We start from the raw sequence: 22633 nt of genomic DNA on the forward strand, positions 1-22633 counted from the left end.
AATGGATGAGAAGTAAAGACAGTGAAGAAGGAAAAAGTGAAGGAAGAAAAACTCCAAAAGTATACTAAGAATCAGAGTGAGCAATGAGGATGACAGTGAACTAGAATGCAGAATGTCCCAGATGGACAGGTGGCAACCCGAGTGACCTTCTGTGGCTTCATAGACGAAGAGCCACCAGTCAGGAGAAAGTGTCAGCCCCTTATGCCCAGGTCTGCACCGCATGTGCACAGAGGCCTGTTGGGCCAGAAGGCTGCCCTGCTCCCTGCTGTCCCCACCCCCACCACATCCTGCACCCTCCGCCAGCAAATATTGGGCAGTCAGACAAAAAGGGATGAGGAAGATGAACAAGAGGGAACTGGGAAGCTGAAGAACCCTGCCCTCTGAGAGGTGCCTGCACACCAGGACTTGGATATGAGTGGAGGCGCCTGGGCAGATGTTTGTGAGTGAGTATGAGTAGGGATACATGTATGTGCCTGAGGACATTTCGAAGCACAGGTGAAGACAGGAAAAGTTTGAGATGTGATGGGAATTAAACGTTAAAAACAGGGACCTCTGACAGAGTCACAATGCCACCCCTAAGGATGCAGTCCAGATCTTCCCGCATTCTTATCTTTCTGCTTTTTCTCTAGGCATGCACCAGTCTGCTTCTTAGGAGGCCTATGCAGATTCACAGAGAAATCTGCAGTGGCTCACACGCAGATCTACACACCCACACACCCACCTCCCTGTACCCACTCACACCTTCCCCAGTGCAACCTCCCCATATCATGCCACAGTCCCAAGGGTGGGATTTCTTGAGGATAGGCTGGTTCGCTGGGACCCCCTGCACAAAGAAGAATCCAGAGGGAAAGAGGAAGGCATAGAGCCCTCCTACTGTTGCAAGTTTCCCCAAAGTGACCATGTAGGTGAGGAGCAGTGCTGAAGATGAGGTGGGTGCTCTTTGGCCAGTTTCTTTCTGTTGTTGTTGTTTGTTTCTTTGTTTGTTTGTTTTTGAGACAGAGTTTCACTCTTATTGCCCAGGCTGGAGTGCAATGGTGCAATCTCGGCTCACCACAACCTCAGCCTCCCGGGTTCAAGTGATTCTCCTGCCTCAGCCTCCTCAGTAGTTGGGATTACAGGCATGTGCCACCACGCCTGGCTAATTTTGTATTTTTAGTAGAGACAGGGTTTCTCCATGTTGGTCAAGCTGGTCTCGAGCTCTGGACCTCAGGTGATCTGCCCGCCTCGGCTTCCCAAACTGCTGGGATTACAGGCGTGAGCCACCGCGCCCGGCCCCAGTTTCTTTGTTTTCTGGTTTTTGTTTTGTTTGGTTGCCAGCAAAAAGAGGGAGAGGAAAGCAAGGTGGGGGAAGGGAAAGGGGTGACCGTCATTTGTGGAGCCACAGTGACATCCAGCAGAAGGTGTTTCTGAACAGGACTACAGGCTGCAAAGAAACTTGCCTTATTCCAGGCGGACATCAGTGAGGATGTGCCCGACTGGCTAGACTCAGCCCAAGCCAGGGTTCCCCCCACCAGGGTTCAAAGCCCTTGAAGGAAGTGTACCTGCCATTGGGACCCCATGGAGAAGCAGCAACTCTAGAGGTCCCAAGACAGAACAGCCCGGCAGCCTCAAACCAGTCTACCCACTGGGTAGAGACGCCCTGTCTTGTGATAGGCATAAGGGAAGCCACTGGGTACTGATGGTCGAGACTGGGGCTGTTTACTCTGGTCTCCTTTGTGGGGAGTTCCGAAGTGCCCTTGGCTGGGTCCAAGCTGGGGCCAAGAGGTTCTTATTCTTCCTGGGAACAAAGGAACTTCGGGGTGCTGGGGGCGGGGCGACTCATGCTTGGTAGTCCCTGGAGACTGCCAGGGGAGCCCATGGTGGGGTGCCCCTGCCTGCCCTTTCTTTCGGAGAGAGCTGTGGAGCCAAGGCGCCATCCTGGGAATAAGCACAGGCCAAGGGCCAGTCAGGAGTTTCCTCTCTCCTCCTGCTTCAGCCTGTGGACAGCTTGACGCCATCTGTTTAGCGCTCCTGGGCTTTCCCCAACACTGGTGCTCAGCTGCATCCCGTTGCCAGAAACTGTTTCCGCTTGATGGCAGTATGGCTCCACAAACACCAACTATAACTGTAACCCTGGTCCTCCACCCCAGGGCCTCCACCTTTTCCGAAGTGGAAAAAAAAAAAATAGAAAGGAGAAAGAGAAAAAGTCGGGAGAAAAAGAAAACAGCCACCAGGTCCCAGGTTGACCACCAAACTCAGAGGTCCCAATGACCAAGGCCTGGTAGGCTAGAGACTCTGTGGTAGGCTAGAGACCCTGTGGGAATCCTGTTTAGGCATCCAGCCTTTGCCCTTCCTTTGGCCCTCTCCAGGTTTCATGGCTGACTAGTGCAGAAAGTAATGACAAAGGACACATAATCATGGCCACTGGGACACCACAGATGGACTGGGATCATAAGGCTGCCATTCCAGGAGAAAATGCTGGCCACCCAGCTGGCTTACCCGAGGATTTGTCCAAGGACTGGGAGCCTACGTAAGCCTGCAGCTCCGAGTTGAGATTATCACATTGTCCTGGCACATGGAGGTCACCAGAACGGGCTGATGGCTCAATAGGCAGCCAGAGGGTCTGAGACAGGAGTATCCCTCAGTGGAGACACTCAGCAACTCACTCAAGTCTGACTCTGCACAGGTTGTCCTGGCTTTCATAGAGGCGGGGGTGGGAAGAGGGTGGCTCAGGGGGCCTATGGAAGGCCACCATGCACCACAGCTTCTCATGGCATCACACAGGGCCAAGGCTCCCAAGAGAACTCTCTCTGCTTCTACCACAAAGTGGGGTCCCTTTTAAAGCAGCTTGACCCAGGATGCTCCATTTTCACACTTGCTGCTTGGGCCTATCTGATAACAGACTTCCACATTCATTCTTAGGAGAAGGCCTGAGTTGCCCAATCAATGGCATGATGACACTGGCCTGAAGCCAGGAATCCTCACCTGTTGCCTGTTGCCAGTCGCTGACTGAGAGCCCGTATGGAGAGTTGATGGCCAGTCTCGTGCTTGTGGCCATGTGTGTGCATGTGTGTCTGTGTGGGAGAATGCTGGGGACCACACCCCTGTGCTGGTGTGAACTTGTGTGTGTGTGTGTCTAAGTGTGTGCATGTGTGTCTGCGTGTGTTTGCCTGTGTTTGTGATTACATTTCTGATTGTGAGGTCCCTTATGAATGCATGCATGTGTGTCTGTGCCTGTGGTCTCTGGGTGCCTACCTGTGTGAGTGAGAGTGGGCAAATGGGCAGGTGGCAGAGACAGGCTGCCTGTACATACCGAAATCCAGATCGTTGTGTTCACATGGCTGGACTGGAAAAAAAGGCAACAGGGGACAACTTGCCGAGGCTCCTAGTGGTTCAGGATTTGACATTTAGAGTGTCTATAAGGAGAACAGGGTAGAATGACAAGTCATGAGGTGGTGGCTAAGGAGTGAGTTCATGATGACATTTCATTTAAAATAACACCTGAGCAGCTTTCTGGAGCAGCAGAGGGACTGAACTGGTGACCTTCATCTCTGTTCCCTGAAGAAGAAAAGTGAAGCCTCCCTCTAGGCCTACTGCTACAAAGGGACATCCCCCATCACCAAGGAGCAGCAGTCTCCATAGAACACTTTTTCCGCCAAGAGCTGAAAATGAAAGGAAAAAGACAGAAAAGAAAGAAGAAAGAAGGAAGAAGTCGAAGATGAAGACGAAAGAAAGGAAGAAAGAAACAAGGGAGGGGAGGGAAGGGGAAGGGAGGGGAGGGAAAGGAAAAAAGAGGAGGAGGAGGAAGAGGAAGAGGAAGAAGAACCAGAAAGAAAACAAGAAGTGGCTGCTTCATGCCACTGCAGCTGTCCTGAGGGATCTAGTTCAGGGGCGCCTCAGTGCATGGTGACATACACAACGAGTGGCAAGGAGACACCAGCGACATTCCAGTTAAAGTACACACCACCAAGAAGCTTCTTGTTGATGGGGTCTCTTCTGAGCGGGATCAAGAGCTCTGATCCATAAGTAGGCCTGCAGGAGCTACAGAGGACAAAGGTGCAAGCTGAACCATGCCCTCCAGATGTAATCAGCACACTGCAAGGAGCCACCAAGTCCCTATTCAACAAGGCCAAGGCAGAGAAGGATCCCAGAATTGAGAGGAGAGATGAAAAACAGAAAGGAAACAGATACCAGGGAAAAGAGGTTATCAGACACCTATGCTCTAGGGAGATAGGGCAGAAAGGAGAGCAGGACGCCAATTACTCCCTGCAGGGGTCAGGTGGGGTCTTACTAATTTCCTTAGGAAAAGTAAGCGTGTTCTCCCTAAGGATGTTCCCATGCCCACCTGACCCTGCCTTCCAGGCGGATTCTGACCTTCACAAACAGAACTGGACTAAAAGTAAAGAAAGTGAAGAAGAAAAAAAAAGTGAGGGGAGAAAAACTCCGAAAGCACACAAAGGATCAGAGTGGGCAATGAGGTTGAGAGTGAACTGGAATGCAGAGTGTCCCAGGTGAACAGCTGGTAGCCCGAGTGGCCTCCTGTGGCCAGACAGAAAGGGACAAAAAAGATGAACAAGAGGGAACCTGGAAGCTGAGGAACCCTGCCCACTCAGTTAGTTAGGCGATGGGACCCAGATTTTTCTACATTCCTTTCTTCCCGCCTTTTCCCTAGGAAGGGCTAGAGGTGACCCTGTGGTGGATACTACATACGAGGAAAGGATCCACATTAGTTGACAAGTGACAGAAAGGCGGGTGACTCCTGTTCCATGGTAATGTCGCCCTTCTTCCTGGAATGTCCTGAGAGCGCAAACCCACACATGAGATTGATGTTCGTGAGAGTAGGTCACACACCTGAGTGTGGGAATCATTACCCACAGGATGAATTTTCTGTCCTATGAAGCTCTGCCCATTCCCAGTGTGGCTTACACATTCAGGGAGACTTATAACAAACAAAGACTGAAGACACTTGAAATATTCTGAGAGCATTGTGTTCCATGTTGATCTCCAGGTACCAAGCGGTATGGGCAGGATACGCAACCTTTAGAGCAACAGAGTCATGGCTTTGCATCCCAACATGGGCTCTGTATGAAGGCCCTTCACCAGGCTTTTGCATGTCTACCTGGAGACCCTAAAGGGGCGGAATAATTTGTCCTCCACCATCTCATTCATTATCTGGGCTGAATATCCCGCAAGCACCAGAGTTTAGCTTGAGGAGCCCAGAGAGCTCTGTATCAAATCAAGGCACAGCTGCCCCACTACCCTCAAAGACACTCTAGCCTCAACCTCCACTTCCACACCCACCATGGGAACAAACAGGGGCCCAGGAGAAACCGAGCGTGGCCAGTGGCCTGGCTACCCATGCACTTCCGCAGAATGACCAAGATGCCGGGGGAACTAACTGGTGAGCCGTCACGTTCCAGTGAGCCTGCATGCTCCATCATCAAATATGCCAAGTGGGTCTCTCTAGGAGATCCACCTGTGGAACCCATCCGGAATATCCTACCCATTCCTGGGCACATATGAGTGCCTGGGTTCCAGTCAGAAAGGTAGCCGAAGGCCTCGGACAATAATGTGTCTCGTCCTGTCCTGCCCCATCCGGACAGATGCCTTTCCCAACCCTGTTCTGCTGGATGGGTCAACAATGTGCAGATGCCTGTTGGACCTGGCTGCCTTTCTTTTTTTCTTTCTTTTTTTTAAAATTTTTTTCAAGACAGAGTCTCACTCTGTCACAAAGGCTGGAGTGCAGTGGCACAATCTCAGCTCCCTGCAACCTCTGTCTCCTGAACCAATTCTCTTGCCTTAGCCTCCCAAGGTAGCTGAGATTACAGGCATGCGCCACCACACCTGGCTAATTTTTGTAATTTTAGTAGAGATAGGGTTTCGCCATATTTGCCAGGCTAGTCTCAAACTCCTCGCCTCAAGCGATCTGCCCACCTTGGCCTCACAAAGTGCTAGGATTACAGGCATTGGCCACCGTGCCTAGCGGACCTGGCTGCTTTTGATCCAAACTTTGATCTCTTTCCCAGAAGGGAGTGTGCTGCCTAGGGACAAGTGTGGTGTGCACAAGCAAGTGGCCTGTTTTCCTGTTTATGAGACCTGAGCAGGTTCATAGAGGATTCTGTAGCCACCTCCCTCCAATACCCACAGCCACCTCCCCTGTTTCCTGGCAAACAAGCTCCCCCCACCATACTACAGCCCCAGTGGTTGTATTTTTTGAAGACAAGCATTCCTTCCTTCCTTCCTTCCTACAAGCTCCCCCCACCATGCTACAGTCCCAGCAGTTGGATTTTTTTGAAGACAAACCTTCCCTTCACCCCTCCTTCTCCCCTCCCTTCCCCTCACCTCACCTCCCCTTCCCTTCTCTTTCTCTTCTCTTCTTTTTCCCTTTCCGAGAGAATAATCTAGAGGGAATGATGAACGCAGAGAATCCTCCTACTTTTGCAGGTTTCCCCAATGTGATCAAGTCGGGGGAGCCCTGCTGAAGTGAGATGGGTGTTCCTTAGTTGGTTCCTCATTTTGTTTTTTAGGTTTTGTTTCGTTTTTCGGATGTCAAGTGCTCACTGCAAAGGGCCCCTGAATTGATGGTGCACAAAGCGAATGAAGAGATGTCCAGAATTAGAGTTTGTTCAGTGGTTACAATTTCTGTTGTTTATGAAACCACAATGAATAGTTATATGCAGTTCTGTGAAATCAATGCTGCCTTCTTATTTAATCAACATGAATTGTAAAATTATTCCAATTAACCCTGAGTTCATTTGCCATCCTATTCCTCTGCAGAGTACAAGATGCACTTCTACAAACCTTCAGAAAAATCTAATATAAGGAAATATATTAATGTATTATGAAGTAGAACATGTCTCTTGTGGACACTGAATTCTCATAATTAGAATTTTCAATTAACAACTTCCTAAAGTTCTTTAGCAATATATTCTAATTCTGATCATATTTGAGAATTACATTTATCAAAAGTCGGTCTCATTATTATTTATCATTGCTATTACACAGTTTAATCAGTACAGTTGTATTAAATAATTTACATTATGGAAATACTAAAAGGTGTCTAGGGTCGTTTTCTTTTCTTTTCCTTTTTTTTTTTTTTCAGAGTGTGTCTCACTGCACTCCATGGTGGAGTGCAGTGGCACAGTCTCGGCTCACTACAACCTCCGCCTCCTGGTTCAAGTGATTCTCATGCCTCAGCCTCCAGATTCGCCGAGATTACAGGCATGTACCACCAAGCCTATTATTTTTTTGTAGAGACAGGGTTTCACCATGTTGGACAGCCTGGTCTCGAACTCCTGACCTCAAGTGATCTGCTCACCTTGCCCTCCCAAAACACTGGAATTACAGGAGTGAACAACTCTGCCTGGCCATTTTAGTTTTCCTATATTTATTTATTAAATCTTACACATTTTTTTCCTATTCGTCTGTTGCCTTCCTTAATGCACTTTGCTAATATGTTATTTTTTTTTTTCATTGACAGAGGCAATGTTTTTACATACATCATACACTAACTTTTTTTTTACAACCTGATCTTGGTCTGTTTATGCTTGCTTTCAGTATAAGTATTTTCTTTATTTAGGTTGTCAATTGTGTTCCTTTTTTTTTCTGTTTTAGTTTTTGTCTCATGTATCAGGCTTACTTTAATAGGGTTTATCCCTTTCCAAATGAATCTTTTAATTGTTTTTTATTTAGCTGTGGAGAAATTAATATATTATAAATTTATCCATTTTAAAGTGAACATTTCAGTAGTATTTAGTGCATTTACAATGTTGTGGAGCCACCACCTGTACGTAGTTCAAAGGCATTTTATTTATCACTCCAAAAGGAAACCCTGTATTCTTTAAGAAGTCTCTAACATTTCCATACTGTGTCGCAGCCCCTAGCAACCACTTATCTAATTTCTGTCTGTATGGGTTTACCTAATTTGAATATTTCATAGCAACAGAGGCTTACCTAATTTGAATATTTCGTAGCAACAGAATCACACAATATGTAACCCTTTTTCGTCTTTTTTCAAGTAGCATAATGTTTTCAAGGTTAATCCACGGCAGAGCATGTACTTCACTTCCCTTTTGGCTGTATATTAGAAGAACTAACTTTATGTATACACCTCAATTTTTGAATCAAGTAATCCATTTCTCTGGGCTGCTTCGACATTTTGGCTATCACAAACAGTGCTCCTATGAAGAGTAGTCTACAAGTATTTGAGTCCCTGTTTTCAATTCTTTGGAGTATGTACCTAGGAGGGAAATGGTTGGATCATGTGCTAATTCTGTGATAACTCTTTAAGGAACCATCAAACTCTTCCATTGCATCTACACCATTTTACATTGCCACCAGTAATGTATCAGAATTCCACTTTCTCCATATCCTCACCATCACTCATCTCTTGTTATTTTTAATTATAGTCATCTTAGTGGGTTTGTGGGGTTTGCATTTAAATTTGCGTTTCCCTAATGATTAATGATGTCCAGAATGTTTTCATGTTTTTGTCAGTCATTGTTATGCTTTTTTTTTCTTTTTTTTTAACAGAGTTTCACTCTTGTCACCCAGGCTGGAGTGCAGTGGTGCAATCTCGGCTCATTGCAACCTCTGCCTCCGGGGTTCAAGTGATTCTCCTGTCTCAGCCTCCCAAGTAGCTGGGATTACAAATGCTTGCCATCATGCCCGGCTAGTTTTTGTATTTTTAGTAGAGACGTGGTTTCACCATGTTGGCCAGGCTGGTCTTGAACTCCTGACCTCAGGTGATTCACCCACCTCAACCTCCCAAAGTGCTGGGATTATAGGCGTGAGCCAATGTGCCTGGCCTGTTATGTATTCTTTAGAAAAATATTTGTTCATGTTATCTAACCTTAATTGGATTTTTTACCTTTTTGTTTTTGAATTGCATGTCAGATATGGACCCTTATCATATATATAATTTGCATGCATTTCATCCCAGTTTTCTATGTTTTCACTTTCTTGATAATATCATTTGGTACACAAAAGTTAATTTGATGAAGTCAAGTTTATCTATATTTTTATTTTGTTGCTTGTGTTTTGGGGGTAATATTCAAGCATCATTGTAAATATTTACATTTTTGATTTATTTAAGCTTTATGGTTCCAGGTCTTGTAATTAGGCCATTAATCCACTCTGAATTGACTTTTTCATAGCGTGAAGTAAAGGTCTACCTTCATTCTCTTGCATGTGAATATCCAGTTTCCTCAATACTATCTGTTCAAGAGACTGTCCTTTACCTATTGAGTATTCTTGATACCATCGTTAAAGATAATCTGACCACATATGGGCAAGGGTTTATTTCTACACTCTCTATTCCATTCCATTGTCTATTTGTCTGTTTTTATAACAGTACCACACTGTTTTGATAATTGTAGCTTTGTAATGTGTTTTGAAATCAGTAAATGTGAGTCCTCCATTTTTGTTCTTCTTTTCCAAAATTGTTCTGGCAATTGTGGGTCTTTTGAGGTTCCATATGTGTTTTAGGATAAATTTTCCTATTTCTGCATAAAAAGTGCCATTGGGATTTTGACAGGGATTGTGTTGAATCTACAGATTGCTTTGCATAGTGTGGACTTCTTAATAGTATTGTCTTCCAATCCATGTACACAAACTTTCTTTGCATTTATTTGTATCTTTCCTTTCTTTCAGCAATGTTTTGTAGTTTTCACTGTACAAATCTTTTGCCTTCTTGGTTAAGTTTATTTCTAAGTATTTTATTCTATTTGATGTTACTGTAAATGGAATTATTTTCTTAATTCCCTTTTTCAGATTGTTAGTGTACAGAAATGCAAGTGATTTTTGCATGTTGATTTTGTACACTGTAACTGCACAGAATTCATTTATTAACTACAGTGTATTTTTTGTGAGTTTTTGGTATTTTATACATATAGGATCATGTTATCTGTGAATACAGTTTTGCTTCTTTTCCATTTTGAAAACCTTTCATTTCTCTTTTCTTCATAATTGCCCTGTCTAGAATTTCAAGTACAAGCAGTGGTGAAAATAAGCATTCTTTCTTTGTTCATGATCTTCCGAAGAATGCTTCAAGCCAATCAACATTAAGGATGATTTAGTTGTTTGCTGTTTGTGCTCATAAATGCTGTTAATTATGATGAGGAAGTTTTCCTACTTTTCTGAGTTTTTAAAAAATAATGAAATGGTGTTGAATTTTGTCAAATACTTTTTTTTGAATTTATATGGTGCATTACATTGATTGATTTTCATATGTGGAGTCACCTTTTTATTCCTGAGATAAATCCTACTTGGTCATAATGTATAATCCATGTATACATATTCACGTGTAATATGCTGTTGAATTTTATTTGCTCATATTTTAATATGTTTTTTACATTTATATTCATGAGGAATATTTATCTGTAGTTTCCTTTTCCTGTGGTGTCTTTGTCTGGCTTTGGACGTGTTCCCTCCTGTTCTGTTTTGTGGAAGACTCTGAGAATGACTAGTGTTAATTATTCTTTAAATGTTTGATAGAATTCATCAGTGAAGCCATCTGTTCCCAGGCTTTTCTTTGTTGGTAGGTTCTGATTCGATTACATTTCTAATAAGTCTGTTCAGATTTTCTGTTTCTTCTTGAGTTGGTTTCAGTAATTTTTGTACATCTAAGAAGTTGTCCATTTCATCTAGGTTATCTAACCTGTTTGTCTGCAATTGTTCATACTATCCTCTTATAATACTTTTATTGTTGTAAGGTAATCACGTCTCCATTCTCATTTCTGATTTAGTTATTATTTTAGGTATTTGGTAACATTTTGTCAGTTTTGTTGATATTTTCAAAAAATCAACTTTTGGTTTCAGTTTTCCCCTTTATTGTTTTTCTATTCTCTATTTTATTTATCTCCACTCTAATCTTTATTATTTCCTTCCTTCTTCTACCTTTGGGTTTGTTTTGCTATTATTTTTCTTGTTCCTCTAGCTGTATAGTCAGGTCTCAAGATCTTTCTGCTTTTCTAATGTTGACATTTACAGCTACAAATTTCCCTCTGAGCACTGATCTTACTGTGTCCCTTAAGTTCTGGCATGTTTTCATTTTCATTTATTTCACAATTTTATCTAATTTCCCTTAAGATTTCTTCTTTGAACCATTTATTAAGAATGTGTTATATGATTTTCCAGTTTTGTTCTGTTATTGATTTTTAGATTCATTCCATTGTGGTTGTAAAAGATATTGTATGACTTCAACCATTTTAAATTTATTGAAGCTTGTTTTGTGGCCTAACATATGGCCTATCCTGGAGAATGTTCCATGGCACTTGAAAACAATGTGTATATTCCCGTTGTTAGATGAAGTGTTCTATACATGTTTATTAGGTCTATGGGACAGTGCTGTTAGGTCTATACAATCTATCAGATCTACTGGGTTACAGTGCTGTTCAAGTCCACTATTGCTTTATTGATCTTCTGTGTACATATCCTATCCATTACTGAAAGTAAGGTATTTAAGTTTCCAACTATTATTGTGGAACTGTTTATTTCTCCCTTCAATTCTCCCCCTCTCCTAAGGCATACTCTTCCATCTCAGTTCTGGATCCCATATAATCTTCACTTCCTTCAAACTATTCATTATACCCACTTTTTCCTCTCTCTTTAGCTACTCCTCTCTATTTGATCTTTCCCACTGACATTTGAACAAGTTTAAGTCTTTTCCATCTTAAAAGATGATTCCTTTAACCTTGTTCCCCTCCCATTATAACTCTCTTCCCCTTTTGCTACTCATCACAGCTCAAATTCCTGGAAGCAATGTCTTCCCTATCTTCACCCACTTCCTCATACTCCTCCATGCACTCTTCAATCCACTACAGTCTTTTTTCTGTCCCTTCTATGCCAATAAATCTTCTCTTACCAAAGTCACTAATAAAGGACCTCCTTTGATAGACTCAGTGTTTTTTTCCTTCCCTTCTGTCCCCATCACCAATGGATGCTTTTAAATCCTTCTCTTACAAAAATATTTGACACTGTTAACCACACCCTTTTTCTTGAGATAGTTTCTTCCCTTAGGTTTCAGGGCACCTCATTTTCTGCTTTCCTTTTTCACTATTTTTGACAATCCAGTTTCCTTTTCAGGACCCACTTCCTCTCCCTGTCATTTCAATGTTTGTGTTCTTCAAAATTTTCTTCTTGACCACTTTTTCTTCTCACAATATACACTTTCCCATGGCTTCAACTCTCATCTATATGATGACAGCTCTCATCTATATGCTGATTGCCATTCAAGTCTGCATTCTTTATTTATATTTCTGACATTCTAGTGGACATCTTCACTTGAATGTCTCACAGGTACCTCAAACTCACATGACTGAAAACTAAATACCTTGCCAACTTTCTTCACCTGAATGCCTCCCACTTGTAATGTAAGTTTAATTCAAGCACTATATCTTCCAAGAAGCCTTCTCTGTCTGGGATCACTATTCATCCTTTGTGCTTCCTAGCTTTAGCTTCTTCCTTACAGAATGATTTTGTCTCCAGCACTAGACTGAGAAGTCTTCAAGAACAGGTGCATGGTTTAGTAATCTGGGTGTGCCCTTTGTCTCATATAGTGCCTGACACATCAAGTTTTCAGTAAGTGTTGACTGAATAGAACTGAGTTAATTTCAAATTAACACCCTTTCTTTCTTTGAACCATTTTAAGATCTCTTCCTCCACAGTCCCTTCACATTTCTGGATATTTCATTTCATCTTCAAGTAGATAACACATTAGATAAACATTCTATTTCACTGTGAGGATGCCCATCCAAATAATCATAGACTTTCTGATTTTTATGATTCAAGAGTTGTTGGTCGGGTACGGTGGCTCATGCCTGTAATCCTAGCCTTTTGGGAGGCCAAGGCGGGTGGATCACTTGAGGTCAGGAGTTCGAAACCAGCTTGGCCATCATGGTGAAACCCCCATCTCTACTAAAAATACAAGAAATTATCTGGGCATAGTGGTGCGCACCGTAATCCCAGCTACTCGGAGGCTGAGGCAGGAGAATCGCTTGAACACAGGAGGTAGAGGTTGCAGTGAGCTGAGATCGTGCCACTGCACTCCAGCCTGGGCAATAGAGCGAGACTCCATCTCAAAAAAATATAATCATAATAAATAAATATATATATGTGTGTGTGTATATATATATATATATATATATTAAAATAAAGATAAGAAGAGTTGTTGAAGCCTTGCCTTCCTCTTGGAGCCTCCCCTCAAGAGCTGTTTCCATATCTCTTTTCTCACAGATACCATTAGGGTGCCGCAGAGTTCTAAGGTACTGATAAGGCTTCAAATAAAAACCTATCTGACGAAAGAGTACAATCTTGTGAAGTGCAAATCAAAACCACAATAAAAAAAATCTCACACCAATCAGGATGGCTACTATAAAAAGTCAAGAAACGCGGTGGCTCACACCTGTAATCCCAGCACTTGGGGAGGCCGAGGCCAGGCGGAGGGATCACGAGGTCAGGAAATCGAGACCATCTTGGTTAACATGGTGAAACCCCGTCTCTACTAAAAATACATGGTGAAACCCCGTTTCTACTAAAATAGAAAATTAGCCGGGCGTGGTGGTGGGCGCCTGTAGTCCCAGCTACTCAGTAGGCTGAGGCAGGAGAATGGCGTGAACCCGGGAGGTGGAGCTTGCAGTGAGCCGCACTCCAGCCTGGGTGAAAGAGCAAGACTCCGGCGAAAAAAAAAAAAAAAGTCAAAAAACAATAGCTACTGTTGAGGCTGTGGAGGAATGGGAACACATATACATTGGGGGTGTGAATGTAAATTAGTTCAGCCACTGGGAAAGCGGTTTAGATTTCTCAAAGAAATTTTTAAATTTTTTAAAAAATTTTTATCTTATTTCTTCTGTGCCAATTTCCAATTCTATCTGACTTCCTTTCTTAAATATTTTAATGCTTACTTTATTATATTAAAATAAAAATTTCAAAAAATCTATAATATGAAATAGAAATGACAAGAAAGTAATTTATAATAAAATACAATGTATTTTAAGATGTAAATGTGCAGCCAGGCACGGACGTTCATGCCTGTAATCCTAGCACTTTGGGAGGCTGAATTGGGCAGATCACTTAAGCTCAGGAGTTTGAGACCAGCCTGGGTAATATGGCAAAACCCCATTTCTACAAACAACGCAAAAATTAGCTGGGCATGACGTCATGTGCCTATGGTCCCAGCTACTTGGGGGGTTGAGGCAGGAGGATTGCTTGAACCTGGGAGGTCGAGGCTGCAGTGAGATGGGATTGCGACACTGTACTCAAGCCTGGGTGTCAGAGTGAGGCCCTGTCTCAAAAAAAAAAAAAAAAAAAAAAAAAAAAGGATGTAAATGTGGGGACATGACAACACTAAAAAACAATGAAGTATGCAAAAAATAAAGAGAGAATGCCTGTAAATGTGGCAGCTACAATTACTGACTGATGCATGTGTGTTGTCATCTGGATTTCAAACAGCCAAGAGCAGCATTTTTGTAGGTATCATGATTTCCCAAAATGATAAACATTCTTGATAAGATTCTGAACAAAACAAAGGCTTTTACCTTGGATTACATGGTAGTTACATTCCTGGAAATGTCAATGTGTATTAAAAATTTGCTTATTTATATATAGAATGGAGTTCAATTCAAGGTCTAGATTAACAAAAATAGGTGTTCAATCCAATGATATAATTCAAAAGTTGTACGGGATATAGAAAAAGTTCATTGTGCAGGCTCTTGCATATTGCAGGTTATTTAGCAATACTGACCCTGCCCACAATATGTCAGGAAGCCCTTCCATAATGATTATCTTAAATGTCTTTCACAAACTTTCCAATCACCCTCTCAGGAATATACTACCTCCACTGAGTACCAATATCCTAGTCTTATCCAAAGAATAAAACAAGTCCTTCTCTTGGCACCGCACCCTCTCTAACAACCAGGCCTATTTCTTTTCTTTCTCAGTAACTTTGAATTCTCTTCTGTCCTATATCTTCAATTGCTACCCCTTTTCTTGTCACTTTAAGTCAACAAAAACTGTGCAAGGTCCTACCATTATTTTTTAATACTCACTTGGCTCTTAATCTTCTCACAGTTATCATTTAATTTTAAATATTGTCAGATTTTTATCCTCCATTCTCATCCCATCTTGTATGCCAGCTACCCTCAATTTGGCACTTCCTAGTAACTCTTCAACCCACTGTAATCTGGCCTCTGCTCTCACAATACAGAAACCGTTAATGCTAAATTCACCAATAAACTTAATTTACAAATTAATAAGTATTTTTCAGTACTGAACGCTCTAATGTATATAATGCTGCTGTTCACTACATTTTTCTTAATTGGCATCAAACTTTTTCAGGTTTTCCCCTCATCCTATCACTCCTTTATCTGTTCATCTTTCTCTAGACAATCCTTAAATGTTAGTGGTCCCCAGAATTTCCTTCTCAATCCATAACTTTTCTCTCTATATATCTTCTTCTAGATTATTTAATTTACTCTCCTGGTTTCATCTATCACCTTTATGCTGACAGTTTTCTAAATATATTTATATGGACAACACTTCTCCTGCAATGTCAGATCTTTACCTGCTTTCCAGGAACCTCTATCTAGGTATCTTACCGAAAATGTTGAAAACCTGCTCCTTCTCTTGTGTTCTATAACTCAGTTAGTGATTTCACGTAATACTCGAGCCACATACTTGAGAACTACCCTCTATTATTCTGTTTCCCTTGACATCCCATCTGTGATTGTCTTTTGATGTGTCAATTTGGCTAGGCTAGAGTCCCCAGTTATCAATTTAACTAGGTTTTGCTGTGAAGTTATTTTGTAGGTGTGATTACTGTCTATAATCAGTTAGCTTTAAATAAAGGAGATGATCCTAAATAATTTGGGTAGACCTGATTCAATCAGCTGATAGATCTTAAGATCAGAACTAAGGCTTCCCTGAATAAATTTAACCTGCGGACATCAGCTTCAGCCCATATCCAAGAGTTCCAGTTTGCCCTTCCTGAAAGCCCACTCCACAGATTTCAGGCTCTCCTACACAGCCCCCACAAGCCAATTCTTTACATTTTTTAATATATATCTCCCACTGGTTCTATTTCTCTGGTTGAACCCTGATTGATATACCATGTAATCAATAATATTTCATAAAACTTTCTCAAATCCACTGATCTGTGCTCCATCCCAACTACCATTGGCTGAGTTCAAGCCTTCATCACTTTTTGTCAGGATTTTCATACAAGCATCTTAAATGATCTTCTTACCCCAATCTTGTTCTACTATACTATCCTCCACACGGCCACTAGTATGACCTATATAAAATATAAATGTGAACACAGCACTCTTTCAAGATCGTCAGTCACTTCCCACTTCCTGCAGATCTATCTTGAGCCTTTGTAGCGCACAAAGTCTTCATGTTTATGCTTCAGCTTGCTGATCTAGCTCCATCTCTCCACTCCAGGAAAACTACCTACCATACATCTCCACCTCCTCCAAAAACCAGCCTACCTCGAACTCTGTAACTTAGGTCATTATTTTCTCACTGCTTGAAGTTCTTTACCCATCTGCAATCATCCATCCTTACTTAATACCTTATTTCATTTCAAAGACTGAGCTTAGATACTGATTAATACAGGAGGCCATTCCTGGTTTCTCTAGTCTTGCTCATATGCCTTCTTGTATTCTCTTACCGAACTCTGTGCCAATCTCTATCTACAGAACTTACCAAACCAGTTTATGAACTCCTTGATGAGTTACATGCTGTATTTTTGTAACCCTTGCACATAAAACAATTCCTGGAATTTAATACATGCTCAATTTAGTAGGCATTCTTTAATATTTGTGTTGGTTGAATAAAAAAATGGATGAGTCATATACTGGGTGTCAGGTTATGGCTTGCTGCTATGATAAAATCTGTGGTAGGCAAAGTGATGGCCACCCAAAGATGTCCACACTGCAATTCCAAGAATCCATGACTATGTTATTTTACAAGGCAAAAGGAACTTTACTGATGTGATTAAGTTAAGGATCTTGAGATGGGGGAGAATATTCTGAATTATTTGGGTGGGCATACTCTAATTGCATGTATCTTTAAAAGCAGAGAACCTTTCCCCAGCTAAGTCAGTGAAAGATGTAATGACAAAAGAAAATGGAGAAATTCTAAGTATGAGAGGGACTCAATTTGCCATGGTTGGCTTTGAAGATGGAGAAAAGAGATGACAATCTAAGGAATTCAGGTGGCCTCTGGAAGCTAGGAACAGCTCTTAGCTCACAGCCAGCAAGAAAGGTATCTCAGATCTACAGATCTACAGTGGCAAAGAACTGAGATCTACAGATCTCAGATCTACAGTGGCAAGGAACCGAATTCTGCCAATAACCAAATGAGCAGGACACAGATTCCCTCCTAGAGCCTCTAGAAGAGAATGCAGCCAGCCAACAGCTTGACTTCTCATCAGGTCTGATGAGACCCATAGCAGGCTTCTGGCCTCCAGAACTATAATAAATATGTTGTTTTAGATTTCTAAATTTGTCATCATTTTGTTATGGTAGAAATATAAAACTATTACAGAATCCATGCAACAAAATCTGGCTTATTTTCCCAAAGAGACAAAAGACGTAGATGCTATGATAACATGTCAAGAGGTAAGAATAACAGGAGAGGAACTTGATCATATCACATTTGCCTCTTAAAAATGATCAATATAGAGTAGTATGAGAAAGTCTTCATACAATGAGAGGGGGAAAAGTGACCAAGTCATAGGAAAAAGTACTTAAGGAGACTGCACATGAAGCTACTGAAAAAGAAACTTTATTTCCTATTGAGTTGATTGTGAAAGTTTGTGAACATACAGACAGACAACCAGCTGGACTAAGTAAATGCTCTGAGGTAGGAAAATGCGATGGCAGAATAGATATACAAACTCCTCTTAATGCTCAGCATTTCTGTACACAGGTAACCTAGACAGGGAATATGGTGCAAATTATAAACCATAATTTGACCTGTGTCCAGAAAAGTAACTTTTTTAATGGGCAAGTAAAAAATACCCACCTAGCTATCTGTAAAATCCCCAAAAGTATCTATGCTCTTGGGATAAACTGGCATTTTGTGCCTAAGAAGGACAGAACATCACCCATATAGTCTTCTTGCTAAAAATGCTTAAACTAATCATGGGAAAACAATCAGACACATTTCATACTGTAAGACATATAGAGGAAAACTACCTGGACTCATCAACAATGCCAATGTCCCAAAAAAAGGACAAGAAAAAAAGGGAGGGTGCTATTCTAGATTTAAAAAGACTAAAAAGGAGCATGACAACTAAATACAATGCATGACCCTTGACTGGATCCTGGACCAAAACAAATAGAAAGCTATAAAGGATATTGTTAGGGAAATCGTGGGAATTTGATATGGATGGTATATGAGATAATAGTATTGTATCAGTGTTAAGTTTCTCTGGGTGTAATAGTAATTTAATTGTTCTTAAGAGATATATGGTTTAGTGTTTAGGGTTGAAGTGTCATGATATCTGCAAGCTACTTCCCAATGGCTCAGCAAAAAAATGTGTGTATGTATGTATACATATATGTATATAGTATTTAGAAAGAGAGACAGGCCATATGTAGCCAAATTGATGCACTGATGAATCTAAAGTAGTCCCCCCTCATCCACGGTTTCAGTTACCCATGATTAACTGCAGTCTGAAAACATTAAATGGAAAATCCCATAAATAAACAATTCATAAGTTTTAAATTTCACACCATTGTGAGTAGTGTGATGAAATCTCATGTTTGCTCCAGACGTGAATCATCCCTTTGACCAGCATATCAACGCTGTATTCCTTACCCACCTTTCATTCACTTGCTAGCCACCTTGGTTATCCAATAAACTGTTGCAGTATCACAGTGCTTATGTTCAAGTAATCATTATTTCACTTAATAGTAACCCCAAAGTGTAAGAATGATAATGCTGGCAGTTCACATATGCTAAAGAGAAGCGGTAAAGTGTTTCCTTTAAGTGAAAAGGAGAAAGTTTTCAACTTAATAAGGGAAGAAAAAAAATCATATGTTGAAGTTGCTAAGACCTATGGTAAGAATGAGTCTTCTATCCATGAAACTGTGAATATTGTAATAATTGTTCTATTTTATTATTGTTGTTGTTAATCTTGTATTGTACCTAACTTATAAATTTAACTTTATCATACATATGTATGCATAGGAAAAAAACATAGTGTATATAGGATTAATTATTCTCCATGTCATCAGGCATCCACTGGGGATTTTGGAAAGTATCCACCTTGGATAAGAATGGCACTACAATATATGAAAGATATCTTTTGACTTTTCTGTAGAGCTTAAATTCTATACAATAAAAAATTAGTAAAGAAAGATAATGTTTGGATATATAAAGTTTATCCTTAATACTAATTATAAATTCTATCGGTAAATTCAGAAACAAACAAATTAATGCATTGATTTTTTTGGCAGAACATTTTGTAAAAGATAAAAGAAAGAAAAAAAATGAGTAAGTAAAAGAATGGAAAAAGAAATACCACCAAAAAAGGAAAGGTGGAGTAGCTATGTTAACAGCAAGGAAACATTGGACAGGTCTTCCAAACAGAAAATCAACAAAGAAACATCAGACTTAATCTGTACTATAGACCAAATGAACCTAACAGATATTTACAGAACATTTCATCCAATGGCTGCAGAATATGCATTCTTTTCCTCAGCACATGGATCATTCTCTAAAGCCACAATGTTAGGTCACATGACCATATGTTAGGTCACGATACAAGTCTTAAAACATTCAAAAAAATGGAAATAATATCAGGCATCTCTGATCACAATGGAATAAAAATAGAAATCAATAACAAGAATTTTGGAAACTATACAAATACCTGGAAATTAAACAATATGTTCCTGAATAAGCAGTGGGTCAATGAAGAAACCAAGAAGAAAATTGAAAAATTTATTGAAACTAATGATAATGGAAACACAACATACAAACACCTATAGGATACAGCAAAAGCAGGGAAGTTTATAGCTATAAAGTTTAGTTATATATAAGTTTAGTTATTTAGTGCCTAAATAAAAAAAAGGTAAAGCTTAAAATAAAGAACCCAACAATGAATCTTAAAGAACTAGAAAAGCAAGAGCCAACTGAACTCAAAATTAGAGGAAGAAAAGAAATAATAAAAACCGAGCAGAAATAAATGAAATTGAAATGAAGAAAACAATACAAAATAAAATAAGTAAATAAAATAAAAAGTTGGTGTTTTGAAATGTTAAACAAAATTGACAAACCTTTAGCCAGACTAAGAAAAAAAGAGGGAAGATCCAAATAAATAAAACCAGAGATGAAAAGGAGAGATTACTACTGATACTGCAGAAATTCAAAGGATCATTAATGGCAACTATGAGCAACTATATGCCAATAAAGTGGAAAATCTAGATTAAATAGAGAAACTCCTCTACACATATGACATATCAAGACTGAACCATGAAGATAATCCAAAACCTGAGAAGACCAATAACAAGTAACAAGAGTAAAGCTGTAATAAAAAGTCTCCCAGTAAAGAAAAGCCTGGGACCTGTTGGCTTCACTGCTGAATTCTACCAAATATTTAAAGAAGAACTAATACCAATCCTACTCACACTATTCTGAAAAATACAGGAGGAAGGGATACTTCCAAACTAATTCCACGAGGCCTGATACCAAAATCAGACAAAAGCAAATAAAAAAATACAGGCCACTATCTCTGATAAATATTGATGCAAAAATCTTCAACAAACTACTAGCAAATCAAATTCAACAACACATTAAAAACATTATTCATCATGACCAAGTGGGATTTATCCCTGGGATGGAAGGATGGTTCAACAATGGTGATATATAGTATCAACAGAATGGAGGACAAAAATCATATGATCATTTCACTTGATGCCAAAAAAGCATTAGATAAAGTGCAACATGCCATCATGATAAAAACCTTAAAAAACGGGTATAGAGGGAACATACCTCAACATAATAAAACCCATATATAACAGACTCACAGCTAGTATCATACCAAATGGGGAAAAACTGAAAGTCTTTCCTCTAAGATCTGAAACATGACAAGGATGCCCATAGTTACCATTGTTATTCAACATAGTACTGCAAGTCCTAGTTAGAGCAATCAGACAAGAGAAAGAAATTAAGGGCATCCAAATTGGAAAGGAAGAAGTCAAATTACCCTTGTTTGCAGAGGATTTGATCTTGTGTTTGGAAAAGCATAAATATTTCACAAAAAACTGTAAGAACTGATAAATTCAGTAAAGTTGCAGGATACAATGTCAACATACAAAAATCAGTAGCATTTCCATATGCCAGCATTGGGCAATCTGAAAAAGAAATTTAAAAATAATTCCACTTACAATAGTCAAACATAAAATTAAATACCTAGCAATTAACTCAACCAAAGAAGTGGGAGATCTCTGTAATAAAAACTGTAGAATACTGATGAAAGATTGAAGAGGACACCAAAAAAAATGGAAAGATAGTCCATGTTCATGAATTGAAAGAATCAATATTGTTAAAACGTCCATACTGCAAAAAAGCAATGTACAGATTCAATGCAATACTTATCAAAATACAAAAAAAATTCTTCACAGAAATAGAAAAAAGAATCCTAAAATTTATATGGAGCCACAAAAGACCCAGAATAGCCAAAGCTATCCTAAGCAAAAAGAACAAAACTGGAGGAATCATATTACCTGACTTCAAATTATACTATAAAACTACAGTAATCAAAACAGCATGGTATTGCCACAAAAACAGACACATAGATGAATGGAAGATAACTGAGAACTCAGAAACAAATCCACACACCTAAAGAACTCATTTTCCACAAAGGTGCCAAGAACATACACTGTGGAAAAGACAGTCTCTTCAATAAACGGTGCTGGGAAAACTGGATATCCACACGCAGAAGAATGAAACTCTTGCCATATACAAAAATCAAATCAAAATGTATTAAAGACTTAAGTCTAAGACCTCAAACTATGAAACTACAACAAGAAAATACAGGAAAAAGTCTCCAGGACATTGGTCTGGGCAAAAAATTCTTAACTAATACCCCACAAGCAAAGGCAATCAAAGCAAACATGAACAAATGGGATCATATCAAGTAAAAAGTGTGTGCACAGCAAAGGAAACAGTCTACAAAGTAAAGGTGCAATGGGAGAAAATATTTGCAAACTACCCTTTTGACAAGAAATTAATAACCAAAATATATAAGGAGCTCAAACAACTCAATAGGAAAAAAAATCTAATAATTTGATCAAAACTGAGACAACGATTTGAATAGACATTTCTCAAAAGAAGATATACAAATGGCAAACAGAAATGTGAAAAAGTACTCAATGTAGTTGATCATCAGGGAAATGCAAATCAAAACTAAAATGGGATATTATCTCACTTCAATTAAAATGACTTATATCCAAGTGACAGGCAATAACAAATGCTGGCAAGAATGTGAGGAAGAGGGAATTCTTGTACACTGTTGATGGGAATGTAAATTAGTACAATCACAATGGAGAACAATTTGGAGATTCCTCAAAAAACTAAAAATTGAGCTACCATATGATTCAGCAATCCCACTGCTGGGTATATACCCCAAACAAAGGAAATCAGTATT

At 40.0% G+C, this 22633-nt stretch overlaps 1 protein-coding gene across 2 annotated transcripts in view; it reads right to left on the minus strand.

Annotated features, from left to right (window-relative positions):
* The window catches only part of NBDY (negative regulator of P-body association), an 89080-nt gene that overhangs the window by 54429 nt on the left and 12018 nt on the right, over window positions 1-22633 (minus strand). Inside the window, exon 3 of one of the 2 annotated variants that reach the window (XM_023202133.1) lies at window positions 3293-3395. The exons of the other annotated variant lie outside the window; for it this stretch is intronic. The gene's annotated coding sequence lies outside the window, so the exon portion shown is untranslated. The remainder of the gene's footprint in view (window positions 1-3292; window positions 3396-22633) is intronic. 2 annotated transcript variants of the gene reach the window in all.

This window comes from Piliocolobus tephrosceles, chromosome 12 (assembly GCF_002776525.5).
Source record: "Piliocolobus tephrosceles isolate RC106 chromosome 12, ASM277652v3, whole genome shotgun sequence".
Taxonomy (NCBI): Eukaryota; Metazoa; Chordata; class Mammalia; order Primates; family Cercopithecidae; genus Piliocolobus; species Piliocolobus tephrosceles.